Below are 20,576 nucleotides of genomic sequence, written 5' to 3'. Positions count from 1 at the left end.
CCCAGCCAAGCACCCAGGGCATGGGGAGGTGGGCTCACTCTTACCGTCTCCAGCCAAATGAGTAATTGAGTGTCCGCTGCAGCATGGAACAATGAGGGCAGAGTGACGCACGCGTGTGGGGGGAAATGCATGGTGTGGGGTGAAACCCTGGTCAGACGGAGCTGGGATGTGAACCTGGGTGTCCTCTGCCACCATGGCGCGGATGTGCTCAGAGGACGGCTCCCTCCCCAGCTGTGTTTCGGGTCTGCAGACAGATGTCTGAAACCCTCGCTTGCCCTCTGCTCACTGATACCTACGTGGCTCAAAGCTGGTTCACCCCACAGCACTCCTCCCAGCACCCGCGGTCTCCAGTTGATCTATTCTTGGGTCTTTCTCCCCACTTTTTGAGACATCAAGCCTATACCTCCCACCATCGTGTTTCCCTTTGATTCTTGCAGTGCGCTGCTGATCCAGGCCACTGGGTCCTGTATTGTCAGTATAATTTGCTTTCACCCCATATCAAAGAAGTTCTCCCTAACTACTAGTTCTCCCAACTCCTGCCCAGAGGCAGTATCCAGCCCAAATCCAGAGGTCTGTGTACCCTGTTGTTAAAACAACCAAAGCGCTGGCGATTATCCACGGTCGTCCTCACCGCTAGAAAGTTTTTCTTGGGTTCAATTTGAAAAGCCCTTGCTCCAGCTCAAGTTTTTCAGTTCCTAGTTATTTTTGCATCCACAAGTCTTTGGCTGTTGGTGAAGAAGCTGTTGTTTAGCCCTGGAACAGCTCCAAATCTTTCCACTGGATGTATTAGTTATCCTAAATTCATAACCATCGCTGGGTATTTTTAGCTCTGCACAGCAGTCGTCAAACAAACCCTGCCGCAAGCCAGGGGGACGGTCTGCAGGACTCCCTGAGGTCCCTCGCAGCCCTGCTCCTTCTGAAGGTCCAGGCTCAGTCGTGCAGAGATGACCACGAAATTCTACCTGGGGAGCCAGCCAGGACTGCGACCAAGCGCCTCATCCCGTCCCCATGCGATCTGCATCCAGACTGCATCTGAACACGCAGACAGGCATGGCTTGTGTTTTGTTACAGGTCTGCCTGGGCTTGGTGGTGCATTTCGATCCTGAGCCCTTGGGGAGGTGGGGAGGTGCCTGCCACCCTCGTTCCCACTGTGGGACACTTACTGCTACAGAAATACGGGAAAAAGCTGGAAGAGTCCTTTGCTCCAGATTTGGCTGCTGCCTGCACTATGGACACGATGCTGCGTTGTCTACCAGCTGGGCTGATCCTCCAAGCGGCCCCCACATCCACACTCGATCCCTTCGGAGACTCTGAAAGCAGCCGCCCCTTTTTTAGAAAAGCAGGGATCGGTACGTCTGGCCTCCCCTCGGCTCCCTGGCGGTCCTTCCCAGCCCGCGCGCCTTGCCAAATGCTTGCTGGTCTGGGTTTAATAAGCGGCGGCTCTGCTCCAGCGATGGAAACTGGAGGTGGATGCTACAGCGGAGCACGGCGCGGTGTGACCACAGGGAGGTGGTGGCAAGAACTTCTGGATCGTTCCTCTCCCTCCTTGCCCATGTTTCTGCGGTGGCACGGCTGAGGTTTGGATTAGAAAATGCACCATGCCACAGCTGTGCCTGCTTCTGGAGCAGGGTACGCCCTGGCCTCCCCCTTTTTTGACCCAACTCCACATGGGATTGGAAAATACTGCCTGAATATGAAATATGAACCAGGACCTGCAGGACCTCCCCACTTCAGTGGACTGGCAGTCAGAGACCAGCGGGCCAGCCCAGTTCCCAGAGGACACTAAACCCCTGTGTCTCAACAGCTGGGCTTTGCCCTGGGTGTTAGTAAAATAAGACTTTTCCAGGAGCACTCATGGTGTCCACCCCTTAGATCCCTCTTCCATTGTTTCCCCGTCCCCACAGCTCTGCTCCGTAAGATGCCCCAAATGCTGGTGGGAGGAGCACTAGCTGGGGACTCATGGGGTGGGAGGCGGGAGCGCCCCTTGGAAGGTCTGCACAGCTCCCGAAAACCTCTGTCATTCCCCAGCAAGGCATTCACCACTGTGCTACAAACCTCCAAGCAGCTGGTAGCCACTTAGCCAAGGAGGTGCACCCACCCAGCCCGCCTTTCCAGTGGAAAAAATGCAGTTGCACTGCTGCCAAAGACCGGCATTGTGTTCCTCTAGGACAGAGCTACCCCGAAGTCAAGGATGGGTTTTGATGGAAGCCACGTTCCTCAGGTGGCTCCCAGTTTAGGGATCTCTTGTGAGCTGGAGGAAAGTGCTGATATGGCGCACGTGAACTTTGGAGGTGAGGCCAGAGTAGTTGGCAGTAACGTCCTGCGATTTGCAAATCAACTTTGCAACTAGATATGAGTCCCAAGCCCTTTCCCTCTGAGATAGGAGTGACAGCTATATAGGAAGTGAACTGCTCCTAGTCAGCTGGGGTGTCATGTGGGACATGGGGATGGCCATCTTTCTCCTAAGTCAGAGAAGGGGTGGATATCTCATGAGCAGAGGAGGCAGACCCTGAGGACAAGATGAAATCCAGTAGTCGCAAGGGCAAGATCGTGTACCTGGAGACACGATGAAGCCCAGGGAAATCCCTGCACAGGAAGGGTCTGCGGGAGAGAAGGACCTGAGCGTGCTCAGGTGGGGGTGTTCAAGGCACAAGAGGGAAACCTGCAATCCCAGAAATCCCTCCAGACTCCTGGTGGCATTGTCCTTGGACCTCTCCTGGATGGTGGCTGCAGTTCTAGTTGCTCATGTTCAAAGGAGGAAGCGAATCCCTCCAGGAGCAGCTGCTGGGTAGGGCCTAGGGGCCATCGGGGAATGGAGACCCGGAGTTATGAAGGAAACCAAGAGTTTAGCTATTCAGCTTACCAAAATGAAGGTCAAGAGGGAACAGGATGGGAAGCATGCCAGGGAAGAGCAAAGGGTTGAGTCTGTGCTGGCAGGGAAACAAGTAGGTACCAAACCACAGGTTTTAAACACTCAAAACAAGGCACCTGCTGGGTCTTGTGCTCCTTGTGCACATGGGGAGTGTGAGCACAGAGCCCCTAAACCCAGCCGTGACACAGTGAACACGTTTATGAAAAGGATGCACAGCGCAACCACAACTGGTGGAGAAGTCCTTGGCTGCATGAGACGGAGGCTGCTGGCCAGGCCCTGCTCTTGTACTAACACCTCCACCTAGTCATGAGGAGCACATCTGTACTTTAGCTTATTCTTTCCCTCCCCTTTCCAGCTGCTCCAGCCTGCAGAAATGGCAACCAGAAACCAAAAGTTCAATGACTTTGTCTTTGGGCCCACTGACAATCAAACTATTACAGAAGTAGATGGCATTCATGAGGAGCTTGGAGTTAAATTAGCTGATGAAGGTTTTGAGAAGGTAACCTCTTTCTTTCCTCCCCAGCTACTTCCCGCGTTGCCCGCTGGCCTCATCAAGAACATCACGTTCTTGCGGCATCCTTTCTTCTCTCCTCCTGGCCATAACAGGGCTCCCACTGTGTAAGTCCATCGGAAATCTGGTGGAAGATTGCTCCGGGCCATTTCAAGGCATGGTGACATGCGCTTTGCAGTGGGGCAAGGTCAAATATCCATGTGGTTCATCAGTTCCTCCATCCCTCTTTGGAGATGTTTTAAGCAGAACTTAAACCTGTTCTGTCAGAGAATTTACTTAAACAGACTTATCTCCACAGAGGTAGGGTTATGAAGCTACGCCACCTCCCATGGCTCAGCCGGCAGTGAATGAATGTTAACCAGCTGATTTTGGACCCCTGGACACATCTTCTGGGGATAAGGCTTGACACCAAAGAGACTTGCCAACCAGTAACTTCAGCTTCTCAGTTGCATGCCCGACCAGACCCGCTCTGCAAGCAGCTCCTGCTCTCCACGGCACTCAGGAGCCCCTGATTAATCACTCTGTGTGTGTGTGTGTGTGTGTCTATCTTGTTGGCAGTTGGAAAATATTGCACATTCTGCTCTTAATTTTCTCCCAGAATTTTGCATTGTTTCAGTTCAGAACGATCCTTGGCGGGAGGAAAGCAGAAACAGGTGAGTGACTGGCAGAGGGATGTGCTAGACGGGCTTGGACCCATCTAGCTGGGATGGCTTGAGATACCAGAGCTGTGTACCTTAGCCTGTGCCAGAAGTTAACGTTCCCTCTGCCGTGATGGCAGGGAAGGAGATGCAGCGTTGTCCCGGCTGCTCCTGGTCTCGATCCAGCACATGCCGTGGTCCCTCAAGCCTCCTGTCAAAGCTTGAGCTGTTTGAAAGTTTCCACACAGCTATGCCAGGCACTGGGGAGCTGCAGGGCTGTAGGACCAGCTCTCTGTAGTCTCAGCATCAGCCTGAGGTCACTCAGGAAGGGCAGCTGGTAGACTGAGCATAGCTGGGTCCATCCTGACGTAAGCTGCGCGCTGTGATGCTGCGGCGTGTGGAAAGCTGTATCACGGTGCCAGAGCAGGCTTGTAACAGGAAAAGCCAGCCTAAGGGCAAAGCCAGGAACACAAGCTAATTTGGGAACACAATGGTTATGCTAATCAAAACACCTTCCAGAGGAGAAGGGAAGGAAATTACCTAATCCTTCACCATGCAAGTGGTGTCCCAGTGCCCAGTCTGCGGGAGCAGGGCTATATACAGCTTGGAAGAAAGGGCATTCCCATCTGGGCAAGGAAAAAAGCACAGGGACCTCTTTCCTCCAGACTCTCTTCATCCACGTTGGATGCAGGAGAGTCGCCCTCTTTCCATCCCCAAACTGGCTTTAGGTCCAGAAAACTTCATGCCTCTCTTGAAAGTTTGGCTGGACACAAACTCACGTGACTCCAGGAGCTGGGGCTTAACAAGAAACTTCTTCAGGACTTAGAAAATCTGGCGAGAAGGGTTGCAGTCATTCAGGAGCGTGCAGCTTGTCTTGCTCCACCACCAACAGATTGCAATGGGGCAATTGCTGGTTATATCAAGGGAACTCTTCTCACTTTCCATGTATAATCTTAGCAGGGTTCATGCTCGTTGCCTGACTCAACATCTGGAAATTGTAATCCAGCTGAAAACAGCCCAGGAAGGACCTCCTAACATGCCAGGAACAAACACAGCTCCCAGCTTTGAGAAATCCCAGGGCATGGCCCCAGATGGAAAATTTAAGATATTTTGGGGATGCTAGCGCTACAGAGCACAAGAGGACACAAATGCACTTGCAGGATTAAATAAAAAGCCACAAAGTACCTCTGGCTTAAAAGAAACACCCCTCTTTTGGGGGCAGGCTTCTCTGGTTGAAGCTCTCCCGTGTTCACAAGCCTCCTCTGCCTATTGCCACTGCACCTCAAACATGAAACTCGTGCAACACCTCTCCTCCCCTGTTTGAAGCACCCTTTGGGGAGAGCAGAGGCACTTGCTTCTGCAGGTACCTTTTGCCTGGTGCAACCTGTATAGAGCACAGGGGTAGGAAGAGACAGTCCGTCTCTTCAGCTGTGCATGAGAGAGAGTGTGTCCGTGCTGGTATTGTGTGCAGATGGCAACACAAGTCAGGGACAGAGTCAGAAGGGTGACTGTCCAGCTGGCGACACCAAGAAATTGCAGGCATGATACTCTGCAGGGGTAGACACGCTGCAGTACGGACAAAAGTAGGCTTACGTGATCCATGCATCTGCTTCCCTTCAGCAGCTGATCTCCAACCAGTCTAGCAACGGGCCATAAGCTTCAAAGATACTGATGCAAATGGGAGAGGTACCCGGGCAGCCAACGAGTGCTTTGGCTGGGTGAAAGGCACAACAAACAGTCCCGGGGGGGGGGCCGCTGAACACCACATGGGAAGAGCAGCAGGGGTGGCCTGGCTTCCCACCCACCAAAAGCTGCACAGCAAAGCCTGAGGGCCACCAGAGACTCATACCCCTGAAGGCCAAAGGGAAGAGGGAGCTCAAAGCACGGCAGCCATCAACCCGACACACTAGCTCCTCTCCTCTCTGGGCTGGTTTTTCTGCGAACCGGGGGGGGGGGGGTGGGAAGTATGAATCGTGTCCATTGTCGGAGGTTTGGATGCGCCCGGAGGGACTGCAAAATCTTGGCACAAGAGCCAGGAAGGGAAAGCAAAGACCTGAAGGGGTTTCTTCTGTTCCACGGTACAATGAAAGCTGCAGGCAGAGATAACGTCTTCTGCCCGGACGCTTGCCTCCAGACAGGTAATTTGTTTTTACATATTTATTTATAACCGCCACATCGCCCCGGCACACAGCGTGAGTCTCTCTCGCCTCGAGTTCTGCCCGGTGATGAGAAGCAGGAAAAGCAAACAGCACCTTTCTAAAGTCATCCTCCTGGGCTGCTTGGTGGGACTTCAGCACAACCCCACAGGGGAAAAAAAAAAATCTCCCCGTGGCTTTGTGTCACGTCTTTATGGACATGCTACTAATGGCAGTTTCCAGTATGTCACACCAAGCCGCTGCGAAGCACTTTGGATAGAAAGGCAGTACCATCAACCCCACTTTTCAGGAGGAGAAATGCAGGCAGAGGGAGGGTGCAGCTTCTCCTAGGTCTCTCCTGGGCCAGTGGTGGAGGCATCTCCCAGGTCCTAGCTGAATGTGCTAACTCCTCAACGAGCACTGCACCATCCCACCATTCATGTCTGTTGATTCACAGTGGCTCCTCCCAAAAAATCACATTCCATGCTCGTATAAAAAAAATACACCCTATAAGTGGCATATTTTTCTGGAGGACAAAAATTCCTGTTTTGAATATGGAATTCCCTTCTCCCTCCACCACCCCAAATTTTAAGGGGCTTTTTATGGGAAAAAATTAACTTGCAATTTTTTTCCCTTTGATTTTCTCCTGTTTGAATGTTTCTCCAGCCCATGGACACCAAAGGGACACCCGTGGAGTGTGGAACTGACCTGTGAGTCAGCAGTGGGGGGAGGAGATGGGAAGTCAGCAGATGCCTGTGTTGGAGGAAAGACCAGGGGAGGCAGGTGTCCTAGGACCCTCTTCTCTAGCACAGGACACAAGTGCTCCATCAGCTCCCACGATGCAGAAAGGGCCGTGGCCAGACCCCTCTTGGCCCAGGGCAGCCTGGGCAGGACAGGCAGGTGTGCAGACGCGCTGTCAGTGCAGGAGTCGGGTTGTACCTGAGGCTGGGTGCTGGGTGTGCCTGGGAGAGGTCCTCTGTGTGACCCAGCCACCCTTTCTGTCCCTGCCATCCCTCTGGTCTGCTCGGGGGAGTAGAAACTTCACACTGAGCTCCACACCACCTGAGCTTATGCAGCTTCCACAGCATTGCTTATTCCTCTGCTCCTGTGCCCTAGCAAAAAGCAGACAATCCCTCCACCTGCATTTTGTTAAATCTCTTTATTTCCATGTCACTGGAAGCCCCCTCCCCTCCACACACACCTTAGGATGAATTTCTCTTGCTGGGCACAGGCATCCAACACGTACCCGCTATTGCAAAGGGGGCTTTGCAAAGGGCCAGCGGCACCTCTCCGCCTCTGCTGGAAAAACCTTGCTTTAGACGTCCTGGGATCTGCCACATCAGCATTGAAATGTAACAGGTGGTCTTGAAACCAGACACACCTAGGGATGGTTATTTACCCAGAGAAGCTGAACTGGTGTAAAGGCAGTGCTCTGGACATACTGACTTTGTAAAACGGGGCCAGTCAACCACGTCCTGAGTAGAAGAGGAGTAAGTAGAAGAAGGAGAAAAAGAAAAGAAGAAAAAGAAGAAGAAAGGAAAAGAGAAAAGAAATTTAAAAAAAAAGAGAGAGAAATAATCTTTCCAAAAAAAATAGCAGGAAACCTCAGGCTTGGGGAGAGGTTAAATCTATGTGTGAGGTGGCACCAAATAATGCCAAGGTAAATCCTAACTCTGAATTACCCGTGTACCTGCACACCACCGTCTGGGAACACACTGTGCTTGCTGCCTGCACACAACGTTTTGTACTCGGGAGTCTCTTAGCAGAGCAGGGATTTTTATATTAGCAAATAAAAAAAAAGACCTCTCTGAGTAAGTATACGATTACACCCAGGTGCCAGGCTGACATTTTGGCCTGGTGAGGGGTTTGAACCAATGTGTGGGTCAGCAGCATTCGACCACGCAAGCCTGGACCTTGCTGTGGCACCACAGTATGATGGCTGATGTTGGGGTGTCAAAACTTCAGGAGTTTGGGGCTTGCAGAAGTTTTTGTGTCCGCAGAGTGGAGCTGGGAGTTGTGGGAGAAATTCAAAGTCTTGTTTCAGGTTTGCCAGAGGTATCTCTCTTGGCCCCCACCCTGAGACAACAGACTGGTATGGAATTAACACACCAGTGGGGTGGTTACAGGGTGGCTGCTTGTGCCAGCCCTGTGATAGTGGCATTGAACTCTGGCAGGGGGAAGGCATCCCAAAATCCTAAAATGCCCCACTAGGTTTGCCCTGTTTCTCCAAGGGGAGCTCTAAGGGATGCTTGCAAAACCCCTCTTCCCTTGGATGCACCATCGCTCACCCCCTGCTGTGTGCCTGGCTTGCCTGCTCACATTTTAAGTTCCCCAGATATTCATGCAGCACCTAACACTCCGGTGACTGCAACCTGGCCTGACACCTCGGTGCTATCCCCTTGCCCTTCAGGTGTGCTGAAACGAAAACCGCTCTGGAGGGGGAGGCATATCCCCAGCCACCCGTGCTTCGGTTCTGCTCTCCTGGCGCGGCCGTGAGCACTTGAAAGCTGTCGCCTGCAGCTCACATTAAAAGAGGACTTTTGGCCAGTGATTGCCTTGGCAAGGGGCGGCGTTATTCAGTATTTGACAAAGCCTTAAAAATAAAACCAGAGCGAAAGGAGATTGAATGGGAGAAAGCTGGGGAATAAGGTCATCGCGACACTGGTCAGTTTGAAGCGCTCTGACACAGCAGAGCAGAGCCGTCCCGTGGGCAACGGCCTTTGGCGTGCTCGCACCTCCCAGGGAGCCGAGCGCCCACACCCGAGCGCCCGAACCCGCCGAGCATGCCGACGCAGCGCGGATCCGTCCCCGCCAGCAGAAGCGGTTCCCGTTTCCACTGCCAGGGGCGGTGACTCTCGTAAAGTTAATTAATCTCTTCATACAGCATAATTAACCTGCAGGAATCGCTTATAAAGAACAACGTTGTAAAATCCAAGTGTTAAGATGTGACATAAATGCCAAGATTATCTTAAAAAACCCACACTGAATCCCTTCAAATAATACACTTTGAGGTCCTTCTGACTCAGCAGCACGTGCTTAAAACTTAACAGAGGGCAAGGGGTCATGCCCTCCGGACTTTTTCCCAGCCGTCCCAGTTAGAAATGATCACACACGCTGTAATTTCACGTGTCTGCGTGGTGCTGGAAAAGCAGACTTTGAGCAGAGCTTCCCAGCGGCAGCCGCCCGTGCTAGAACTGCGAGAGGTCCCAGCAGCACAGCAGAAGAGGATGGAGCTAGCATTGACCCAGAATAAAGCTGGCATACTCGCTGCCGGAAAGTTGCCGTTTGTCCCCGGCTTTATATATATATTGCAAGCTGTACTTTGACTCTGTGTACTCAAGGGAAATATTTACCTTGAGAGCAACAATGTAAAGCTTGTCTGTATGGCTACCTCTACTCCTAATTGTATACTACCTCATCAAGCTTTGAAATGCGAATCACCACACTCACACATGAACACCTTCTCCAGGAAATAAATGTCATATGCAAAAAGGCTGTCCTGCACATGGGAGTGCAGGTCTACTTGGAGGGCTCAGAAATGCTCAAGGTGCAGAGGGGCCTGGTTTAAAAGCTGGGTTTTTTTCCGTCTGGTTCCCAAAATTAAAGGGCTGTCTTGACTCCTGGATGAGATGCATTTTCCTAAAAGAGTCAAATTTCCATTAATACCTAAAGAAGCAAAAATAGACACTTGTCAACCTGCCCTAGTTCAAGTGGAAAAGCAAGTTACACACTTGTTTGCAAGTCCATAGATATTATTGAGGGCACTTTGTTCCAAAGAGCAGCTTTGGGATTAAATGCACTTTGGTAGCAATTCAGGCAGGATCATCAAAGCCTTCCTCAACCATCAGCACCTCCTCTCCTGGGTGAGAGGTTGGAGGTGACACAACCACCCACCTCCTGGGAGATGCAGTGGGGTGGACTATCTCCACTGATGGCTCTCCATCATCTGCTGGGGCTTCAGGGAAGACCCACGGGCAACACAGCGGCTCAGCCCTGCTCCTCCACAGTCTCTGCTCTCCAAACCACCCCCTCACTTTGGGTTCCTCTATTTTTAAATGTCAGGCCACGTTGTTCTTCAGAAGGTGTTAAACACTTACAGCCAGGGCTTTTACTAGAAAATTTTCCGCATTTATTACTATTATGTTAGTACTAGAAAAGGGAGGGAAGGGCTTGTAGTATGGACTGTGCAAACTCAGATCCTTGTTGCTCATAAAATGGCTTTTCACCCTTACCTGATCAAAAAGCTGTCAGTCCAAGAGGACAACAGACGGGTCTCCATGCCTGCACTGCCGCTGAAAACCACAGTACCAAGCTGTACACAAGGTCACAGGAGGGCCCAACATGAACCCCCCATCTCCCACCCAAAGGGCAGGTTTGTGACTGCAAGGCTACGCTTCCTCCCCAGTTACCTAGAAAAAATACACCGTCACCCCAAAATTTATCTGCATCACCCTACCATCATCATCATCACCCTACCAAATTCAAATAAATTCTAGCCGAGCCAATCAGAACATTTGCTTTAACCATGCTTGTTTATTAATTGAGTGGATTGATGAAGCCACATTCGTTAATCCAGCTAATTAAATGTTCTGCCCTGCTCATGCTGCTGCTCAGGAACACGGAGTTTTGTGCTCCGGCATTCCCATCTTCCCGGGAGAAATGCTGCCCGTTATGCGGGAAGAGGCAAGGCTCACGCCGAGACCAAGGGGCAATTACAGGTGCAGGCAGGGATCAGGCACAGATAGCACCGGCGAGGCTCCGGCTGGTACTGTGCCTGACTGCGACCAAGCAAATAAACAGGTAATAAACGAGAGCAAACATGTCTTCTGGGGAGCCCGTGCCTTTGTGAAAGAGTGTCTGAGGCTTAAAAAGAAAAGAAAAATATTAATAAAGCTGCCTGACACTCCTGAATCTTCTTTAACTGCACTGAATGGTTTGCAAGAGGCAAGCTCATAGTGGATCTTGTGATGTTTTAAGAGTTACACAGGGCCAGCTGGAGAAGGGGACACCCAGGGACGTGCATGGCCAATTTTGAGAGAGCAACGCCGCTCCTGTAACCAGCAGCTGCCGGGAACTTTTTGCAATCAAACGACGGGAGTTAAAGAAAAAAGCAGTCTGGCAGTAAATATACTTAGCAAATTCAAACAGCGAACGAGTTCCAGGAAAGTGAGATAACCCTGTAGGCACAAAGTTCCTGATCCAAAGCCCACGGAAGTCAGTGGAAAAGAAAATCATGTTAGCTTTCAGCAGGCTTTGGATGATGCCTCAGGAAAGTCAAACAAGTGGTCCAGTCCCAATGACTCTGTAATTCTTCCCAATTAAATAGCCACCCAAATCTCACACACCTTCCCTGGCAGCTCCTCACTTACAGCTTGGCCCCCATGCTGGGAGTTTGTACTGAGGGTTACCTATACATACGTTTTTTTACTCACTAACTGCTACCGGGTCCCAGTCTCCTGGCAGCTCTCTGGTGTCTGCAGCTTTGTCACAAGACTGAGCATTTGGCGTTTCTCCTCAAGCCTCCTGTAGTTACAAGGATATTTGAAGATTTCGAAAGGCAGCAAACAAAAACTGAGCAGCCCCAAAAGCGGTGAATTTCCACGTAACCTCACAGTGCTCAAACCCAGGGTGTGGGATCCACTGGTCACCCAGCAGGGACCTGCATCCCACGGCATGGAGAGGACACATGACAGGAGCAGCCAGACACTTGCCAGGCTGAAGAAGACACACTCCCATCACCCTGTGCCCATCATGGCGTGGAAGCCCCCAGCCTCCCACAGGCGTCCATTTCCCAAGTGAAGATGGGCCCAGAGGCATCTGTGAGAGGCAGCAGAAGTCAGCTCTTCGTAGACCCAACCGAGCTCTGGTTACATGCTCTGCCAACCATCTTTGCCTCGTGCTTGCTGGGAAGAGCATCGCATACAAGCTGGCCACCATCCAGAGGTCCACAATACAGGAGGCAAAGGAGAAGACCCAACATTTCCCCTCTTCCAAAAACATTTAACCAATCCACCAGTTTTTAAGCCCGCCAGCCCTGACTCAACTACGTTGAATGCCAATGGTTGATGACGGTGAATCATTTCACATCATCCACCCTCCAAAATAACAACGTGGCAGTGAGTCAGATCCTGAGCTGTGGTGGCAGCCCGGTGCCCCATCCACATCTGCAGAGCTGCACCCTTTGCCACGCTGGATCTGGCGCTGTCTGCCTGGGGAGTCACCCCAGCTTCAGCCATCCCAAAATGCTGCATCTCTCGTCTAACCTCACTGTTCGGCTCCTGTTGCTAGCAGGCAGACATCAGCTCCTCCAAACAATAGTTGCTCGTCTTTAGGGGGCATCTTATTGTCAGATTTCCCACAGCCACATGGCAAATGAGGTTCAGCTGACAGCACGGCCACCCCCTCTAATACACCCCTGCTGTATGGGGTTGCAAAGCAGGAATTTGGGTCTGACGGCAGAAATGTCCTTTGGAGAGTTTCGCTGATCCAACCTACATTGCCCACAATTTTCTCCGCTGAACCTGGTCTCTGGTGGCATGCACCAGCCTACATGCACTGTGCATGGTGCAGAAACACCTCTGCTGGAGCAACTGCCTCTATGAATATTGAAATTACTCGAAAAAGTAGGAATAATTCACAACCCCTCCTCCTCCTCCCAGGAATACTCCCAGCTGATAAACACAGCAATTTCTGTGAGCCCCTGCCCTCTCTTGGAGGTACAATCTCGGCTACTGCTCACTGGTATGGACAGTATGGGTTGTGCTGTGCTGCCCTTCCACGGGCTCAGGCAATGCTGGCATGGCCAGACCTCACAGGGGTTCATGATCGGCTGGATGTATTGCAGATTCCTGACATGCTTATCATAAGGTCATTGGGTTTTTCTTTTTCCTCCCTTCTCTTCACAAAGCCCTTCATTTGTTTAGAACACAAAATCCAAAGAGAGAAAGTAAAATCTCTCTTTTAAAGAGGACAGCCTCAATTTTCCCAAGGGGTGAGCAATTCGGTATCTCTCTCTGCTTTGGGGGGTCTGGTGCAATACCCTGGTTTAAGCAGGATCCTTGTTTTGGCTGCTCAGCAGCCAGCAGACCTGGCCTGAGTGCTTCACTTTTAAAATAAAATTTGGGGTTTTTTCTTCGCTCCCTTTAACTGCAACTGGATAAAAAAATACCAGTTACACAGTGCCTGCTCCAGAGACCACTGACATCAACGGCAAATTTCTCCTGCCTTCAGTGGGCTTTGAATCAGATCCTAAAAATGCAGCCCAGCCCATTCACATCAGCAATACCACAGTCAGAAATGAATTCAAACATCCTAGAAATCCAGAGAGGCGGGGGAAAAAAACCCAAGGTGACATCTAGGAAAAGAAACGTGCCACAAGTCAGCAGCTGCGTTAGAGCTTGAGGGGGGATCATGGGGAGGGAGGGGGGGATCGCCTGGCACCGCCGCCGTGGAGTTAGAGGGACAATTGCCCTGTTAATATGAACGTTATCCCACTCCAGCCGGGCCACTCAGTTTCTCCACGCTGACAAGTTTTACTGTCCCTGGGCTGTCAGGGCAAAGCTAAGCAACCGTTTTCCAACAGAAAGACCCTTGTCAAAGAAGAAAGTGTCTTCCTAAGAATGATATGTTTATATGAGAGAATACAGACATTTTATGTCTAAGCGCTCCTTTCCCCCACTGAATTTATAACATTAAAATGAATTGGAGAAAAAATAAGACTGTTGGGTTTTTTAATTACAATATTTATCAAAGAGCGCCTTTCATGACACTGGAAAGGAAATCAAGTTGAGACTTTGGAAAACTTTTCCTGGAAACAACTCCTTTTTTTTTAACATGGTTTTAGTATGGTTTCTTAAGGCCATTAAAACTTAAGCAAGAGTTGCATCTGCTCATCATTCCCCCTCTTTTAACATTTTAACCCACTGAGCCCTTTCAAACAGATTTGATAGAGGGTGAGAGCTTCTAAAGATAGTAAGTTCCAGTGAGTTTTCTGGGGAAAGAGCTCTGGAGAAGAGCTCCTACGAAGCCCTCCCTCCCCACCAGAGAGGCTGGAGCGTGAGCTGAACCATCATTAGTCATCAGAGAAGCCATCGCAAGGCAGAGATCCATAGAAACCTGGCACATCGGACTGGCACAACCATTTGGGATAGGCCCCTGTTGCAAGGGACATGAGCCTGGAGGGGTTTGGTGGATTATTCGCTGGAAGCAACTGGGAAGCAGCTCAGCCGCAAGGGCATCCGGCGCTGTAGGGCTGCGCAGCTTTGCCACCCATGAGACCCATGGCCAGCATGTGGGCAAGGGAAAAAGTTAAGGCTGGATGACACAGCCTGCTTCAAGGCAGAGATGTTTCAGGTTTTCCATGCCTACCATCGGCTCCCTGGAGGTCACATCCTCGCTGAATGAGGCAGGCGGCGGGTTGCGACCCATATGCTTCCCACCCACCATGCCGGCAACAGCGCGGGTCCAGAGCCGACACCAAAAACCAGCCCTGTTCGGGATTACTGCCAGTAGCGTAATGCACCCCACTGCTGTGGCATGACCTCTGTGGACATCGGACAAGGGATGAACGATGCCCTGTTCTCTCCCTTCTGGAAGGGTTTGGGCTCAGGCCAGGTCTTTGTGCAATAGTGTGACGGTCTAGGCTGGCCTGTGCTAATGATGCCCACTCAGCCCTTGACTCCAGAGGAACATCCCTTCATTATGGTCCTCACCCGGTGCCACGCAGGAAAACCACGCGGCAGGTCAGACGCACACACTTTCACCTCACAGCAGAGCCGATCTCTTCCTGCTTGCCCACATTTGCCCATCATGGAAACTATCACTTGGCTGGCAGCAGGGAAAGCCCCGGCAGATGCACTGCCCTGGCTGGGGGTAGCCACTCTTGACTGCTAACATGGAGAGGATGTGGGTTACAGCTGTTTCAAGGACATTCCCTGCTGCAAACTCACATGCTTCTTTCCCCATTTTTTTCCCCACTACGGTTTACTTCTCACCAAATCAAAGGCAGCAGATCAGATCTTCCTTAGTCTGGCCAGGTCTGCTTTGCAGAAGATGGTGGTTACGTGCATAAGGTGAAACTCCTCTTCTCTGTGCCATCCTTCACCCCAGCACCTCCCAGCACCAAACCTCCTCCAAGAGTTATCCTGAAGGGCACAGTGCTCAGACTTTCTTCTCATTCAAGCCAAGTGACTCCGGGGTAGTTTCTTTCTTCTTCCTTTACTGAGGCGCAGTATGATCTTCTGGCATTCGTCAATGTTACAGCTTACCTTCCTATTGACTTCTCCATTCACAAGTGGAGTCTGTGACTCTGCCAGGGAGGGTTGGGACACGCATGCCCGAGGTGTCTCCCACCCTGCCCATTCCCAAAGCTAGAGATGCCCAGCTTTTGCTAGAGGAAGGGCTTGAAGTATTTATTTCCCAAGCTGTCCCTTGGGGTTTTTGTCCAAGGACTAAAGGCATGCTGGTCAAGGCACAGAGCTAGCCTAACACTCTGGCCAAAGCAAAGCAACTTCTTCTGATAGAGGCAAGTTAAGTCCCAACTGCATTGATGCAGACAGAACCAGGCAGGGAAGTCCAAGATGCCCACCTAGAACTAAAGAAAATGGCCCAGAAGAAATAGAGAGCCATCTCTCCGTTAGAGGACAGATGAACACCTGGTCAGAGCAGCCACCTCCCAGGCTCAGTTCAGTATTCCCTAGTCAAAGACAGCTCTCCATCAACACAGACAGGTGTCAGTAAGGCTGCTGTGAGTCTCCCATCTCAGCAGTGGCTCAGATCAGGTGCATGCCAGAACTTAACTTCTCTGGAGGCCAAGACCAAAGGACCCCATCCCTTTTTACACTGAAGGAGGTTACTACAACTGCTTGCCAGAAGAGCTGAGCATGGCATCTCCTCCAGCTTTCCAGGCTCATATTCGCTATTGTAACCAGCTCTAGATGTAGCTTAGATTTACAGGTTTTCACCTTTGACTCTCCCTGTATCTGCATGGAAGAGTCTTGGGCTCCCCCTGTATGAAGATGAGGACCTGAGAGCATGTCTCATTGAGTGATAGCTTTAGTACTCTGCAGCACATGATCCCAGTGAGTGCAAACGTCCTGCAGAGACAGGAAGGGAATGCTGTCACCCACCGTCTCGAAAGTGTTTAGAAGGAAAAGCGAAAGAAACCATCCCCACACCAAAGCAACCTGACCCCAGAGGGTTAAAGCAACCCATACCTTGGGAAGTGGGTGGCAAGGGTTCAAGTCTCAAGCCTGGCTCCATCAGGCCAGGCTTTTGAGCTCTTGTGTTTATAAGCAAGAGCTGTAATCACCACGCTCTCAGCTCTGTGGCGGGCATGCACTCACCCTTTTTATCCCATCCTTCATCAAACTGGACCCTGCATTCCCAGGAAAAGTTTAGCTGCCAGTTAAAGCATCCACACACAGAGTAAGGTTTTCCTGCAAAGCCTCTGCATGCCTCCCCTTCCAGTGAGGGCTGGATGGCAGGTCTAATGGGAGAGGGAAGGAACAACGCTGTGCAGTTTCCAAGGCTTGCTTTTTGAGCAGATTCCTGCTTGAAGACAAAGGTTTCTAGCTCCTTGCAGCATTTCAGGGAGGCACACCAGCTGTTGAAAGGCCTTGGGCCAGACCACCTGCATCTACATCTCTGCCACTCTGTAAGCTGATGTGCTTCTGCTCATCCACCAGATCACCAGAGGAAGACCTGGTCTGCTCTATTTTCTTATAGTTATTTCCTCTTTCCCCTGGTATTTTGAAGTGTCAGGAGCTTTCCTCTATATACAAAATAATGCTTTTTCCCCCATCCTTAGGCAGCTCAACACCTAAGAGTAATCCTTTTACAGAAGCCTAGTGGTTTAAATTACATCATGTCTGTTCTGATTGTCATTAATAATATTGGATTAGCTGCTCTGCGGCCAGACCTGTAATGAGGAGGAGGTCCCATCATGCCTGGTGCTGTCCAGGCACGTGGGCAGATGCAGGACCCTTCACATTTCACTCCTTGGGAAGCTGATCCGAACCGAGGACCTGTCCCACAGCAGCTGGAAACTGCTGTAAATAAGCTCCGAAGCAGCAGAGGCTGTGTCCCTTCCAGCCCCAGCCAGGGAGTTTTTTTTTTCTTCAGCAGCTGAATTATCATGGCTGAAGCTGCCGATCTTGCAGAGAGAGCATAGGCTTCGTTCACACCCCTGCTCCTTCCAGTGATGTCGGGAGAGAGTTGAGTAAATAACACAAGATTTCTCTCAGCATTAACATCCTGGGCAGAAGCTGCAGGGGAGAAGTGCCATGTAGGAGTGTGCTGGAGACCAAATCGTCACAGGAAGATACGCTCATTTATTTTTCCAGCACAGATCTCGCGATCTCGACATCTCCTGGGGCTTTCCCGGCCAGCCTGGAAGGTCTCTGTGCTGACATGCGTTAGCCAGCACACACTCTCTGGTTCAACACAGGGGCAGCATGTCATCGGGGCGTATTAACAAGATGCTGCAGGCTTTTCTGGCACCCATGGACATCCAGGGTACGCAACAGCAGCTGTGCCAGCTCCAGGAGCCTCCGCTGCTTGGGGAGCATCAGTGAGTATTTTTGGTGCTGATTTTCCCAAAAGATTTTAGGGGCTCATGCTAGGGGTGAAAGACACCACCTCCTTCCCGGCATGGGTGGCTTGGACCAGCTCCTGCTGCCGTAGCCGTGATGGACAGAGCAGGGCAGCTGTAACCGGGATGGGCTTGGGATGCAGGAGAGAGTGCGATGACTCGTGGGGCCAACTAGAGGAGAGCTATTGCCTCTCCCTGCCTGAGTCTGGCAATGCTTTTAGTGGCAAACCTACCAGTCAGTCCTGTGCTGCCTGGCTTCCCACAGCCATGGGCAGCACACCCCTTCCCCAATCCTGGCCACCCACCACGGCTCACCCCGTCCCTGACTGGGGGGACAGCCTGACCAGGGAATGGATCCAGCTTAAAAAAATAAAGTCAATACTGGGGAGAGAGAAGGAGCAGGTATTACTTTTGGAAGCAGGACCTTCCCCAGGTCATGGCGCTGCTATGGCATTACTACCAACCCGCCTGCAGCGACGGGAGGTGGGGAGAGACAGTCTGGGTTGAGGGGAGGGGAAGGAATTTGGTGAAGCAGCCGAGTGATGCCAAGTGCGTAATGAGTACGTGCATGTCCTACCCCGGCCGCCAGCTTCGCACCCCGCCAGCCACACGCCACTCCGAAGATTCCCGTACCCCGGGGCTCTGCTTAACTCATGCGCTCACAGTTTCCTATTGGAAAAAAAAAAGAGAGAAGGAGCTGTAAAGTAGATCTGAGGGAAACATCTTCTCCTCCTCGCCGACTAGCCAAGAAGAGCTGGCAATAAAAGGCCAGTTCTGCCTGCTCCCTGGTGCTCTGTTTTATTTGCCTTTCCAACACGTGGAAAGAGACTTTTGGCTGGCACGGCGGTATTTTGAAAGGCTGAACTTACAGCCTTTCCTGCCTTTCCAGAGGGGTGAACGCTCGACCCATCACTGGCATCAGTGTGTGTGCGGACTCCCATATGTGTGGGGTCTGACTTGCACATCGTCCTTCTTTGCAGCTAGAAGTACTTACCCAAACATCTCTCTAAACACCACCAAGTTCATTTTTATCTTGGCTTTCAGCTCACAAGCTGACACAACACCAGAAACTGCAATACTAGTCCTGAAAGTGAAGCCCCACACGGTATGTCCTGAACGAAAATGGCTTCAGAGGTGAATGAGAGCAGCGCTGACCTGCAGATGTGGCAGGAGACAACAGCGCAAGGCTCGGGCTCAGCATGGACCCCACCACGCTGGAGGACAGGCTCACGCTCCTGCCACAGCCTGCCCACATCGCTCAGCACGTACCACAAACCTCCGGCCAGGAGACGGGAATGGCAACACAGCCATGAAGGTACAAGATTTTGGGATGTCGTAGAGACAAATCCAACCAACTGCTACCTCTGTGGCCAATCCGCATTACACTGATAGCGCTGCCCAGTGGTTTTAGGGGCGCGAGACAGAAAGCAACACCCTACTTGATGGAGAACGGGAAGATGAAGCAAGAGCTGATGGTGGATCACTGCGATGGTGAGTGGCCCTTCTCCTTACAAATGTCACCTTCCAGCAGCTCTGAGCGATCAGCATATTGACATGGATATCTTTAAAAGCACAGGTTAAACATCCATCAAGCAAACACTGCCCAGAGTTTAAAACAAAAAACTATCAAGGGCCACACAGAGTACACAAAAGTGAGTGCAACCCCCCACCAGAGACGGCTCTGCACAGCTCTGTCTCCAAAGGGATGCAAGTACAGGTTAGATGACACTAGCTCTTCTTAGGGATTTTTACTCAGTTGAATAAAAGAGCGTGGCATTTGAATTAGCATGTTGCAACCAGAACCAGCGCTGATAATCTGTTCTGCCAGACACTACAAACACACATAGCAGAGACTGCGACCAAGCTGAAAGTAAAAACAGGCATAGGAAATGAAAGGGACATGCAGGGAAATGGAGGTGAAGTGCCTCTGAGCCAACCTAGTGGCACGGAGAGGTTTCCTGGGCCCAGACCAGCATGCCCAGCTTCCCCAGGAGGGTGCATCCCAACCGCCCCGGGCTGCAGAAGGACAGACCCACTGTCAGTACCAGTTGTGTGAAAACCGTGATGCTAACCCCGCTGCCGGGCTGTGGAGCATCCTGGGACCAGGCATTTCTCCTATCCCAGTGCATCACACCCTAGAAGGCAGAGCACACTGGAGTCAGGCTGCTGGCCAGGTCACACCAAAGCGTGCTGGGGACTGCCATAGCATGCAGTTCAAAACGCTGACTGGCTGAAAACATGTCCACTGTCTCCCCATGGGACGCACAATGCTCCTTTGGCAGCACAGCCACACCTGGAAGAAATTCAGGTGAGCTTGGTGGCTGCAGGCACAGGTCCGCAGCCCCTCCCGGTGGGTCTGGGGAACCACGGCCCCAAGGCTGCCTCTTTTAAAACACAAAAGCTTCCAGGCGAGCAGGCTGCTGAAGGAAGGGAAGCAGAGGGAGACTATGTTGCTTCACCACACCTCCACATCCCACAGGGTAAAGGGACTGAGCTGTCTCCCATCCAGGCAGTCACCCTGATGGGCATCCTCACTCCAAGCTGGGGTTCAGGGGTCTACAGGCATTTGAGCATGAATTCACCCTTGGCTTCCTTTCTCCTGGCCTCAAAACCAACCCTGGGCTTCCCAATGGTGAGTGACCGAGAACTAGGGAAGATTTCTATTTGACCTGCTTGATTCATGCCACCACACTGTCCCCTGTGGTGGACCACCGCGAAGCAAGAAGACGCAGAACTGATGTTGTTTTAGCAGCCGCTGGTGTGTCTCCAGATGCCGCTGCCGTTCGACCTCTTCGCGGTGACTGCGCATCGGACGGCCGGGCAGGGGTGT

General features: G+C 51.6%; 1 protein-coding gene across 1 annotated transcript in view; it reads right to left on the bottom strand.

Moving 5' to 3' along the window:
• Positions 1–18,366, bottom strand: part of RRBP1 (ribosome binding protein 1) — a 48,152-nt gene extending 29,786 nt beyond the window's left edge. Inside the window, exon 1 of the mRNA XM_076334813.1 lies at positions 18,324–18,366. The gene's annotated coding sequence lies outside the window, so the exon portion shown is untranslated. The remainder of the gene's footprint in view (positions 1–18,323) is intronic.
• Between the last annotated feature and the right edge of the window lie 2,210 nt (positions 18,367–20,576).

The sequence above is a fragment of the Aptenodytes patagonicus genome, chromosome 3, assembly GCF_965638725.1.
Source record: "Aptenodytes patagonicus chromosome 3, bAptPat1.pri.cur, whole genome shotgun sequence".
NCBI classification, from domain to species: Eukaryota; Metazoa; Chordata; class Aves; order Sphenisciformes; family Spheniscidae; genus Aptenodytes; species Aptenodytes patagonicus.
This window is presented reverse-complemented; position numbering and strand designations above follow the sequence as displayed.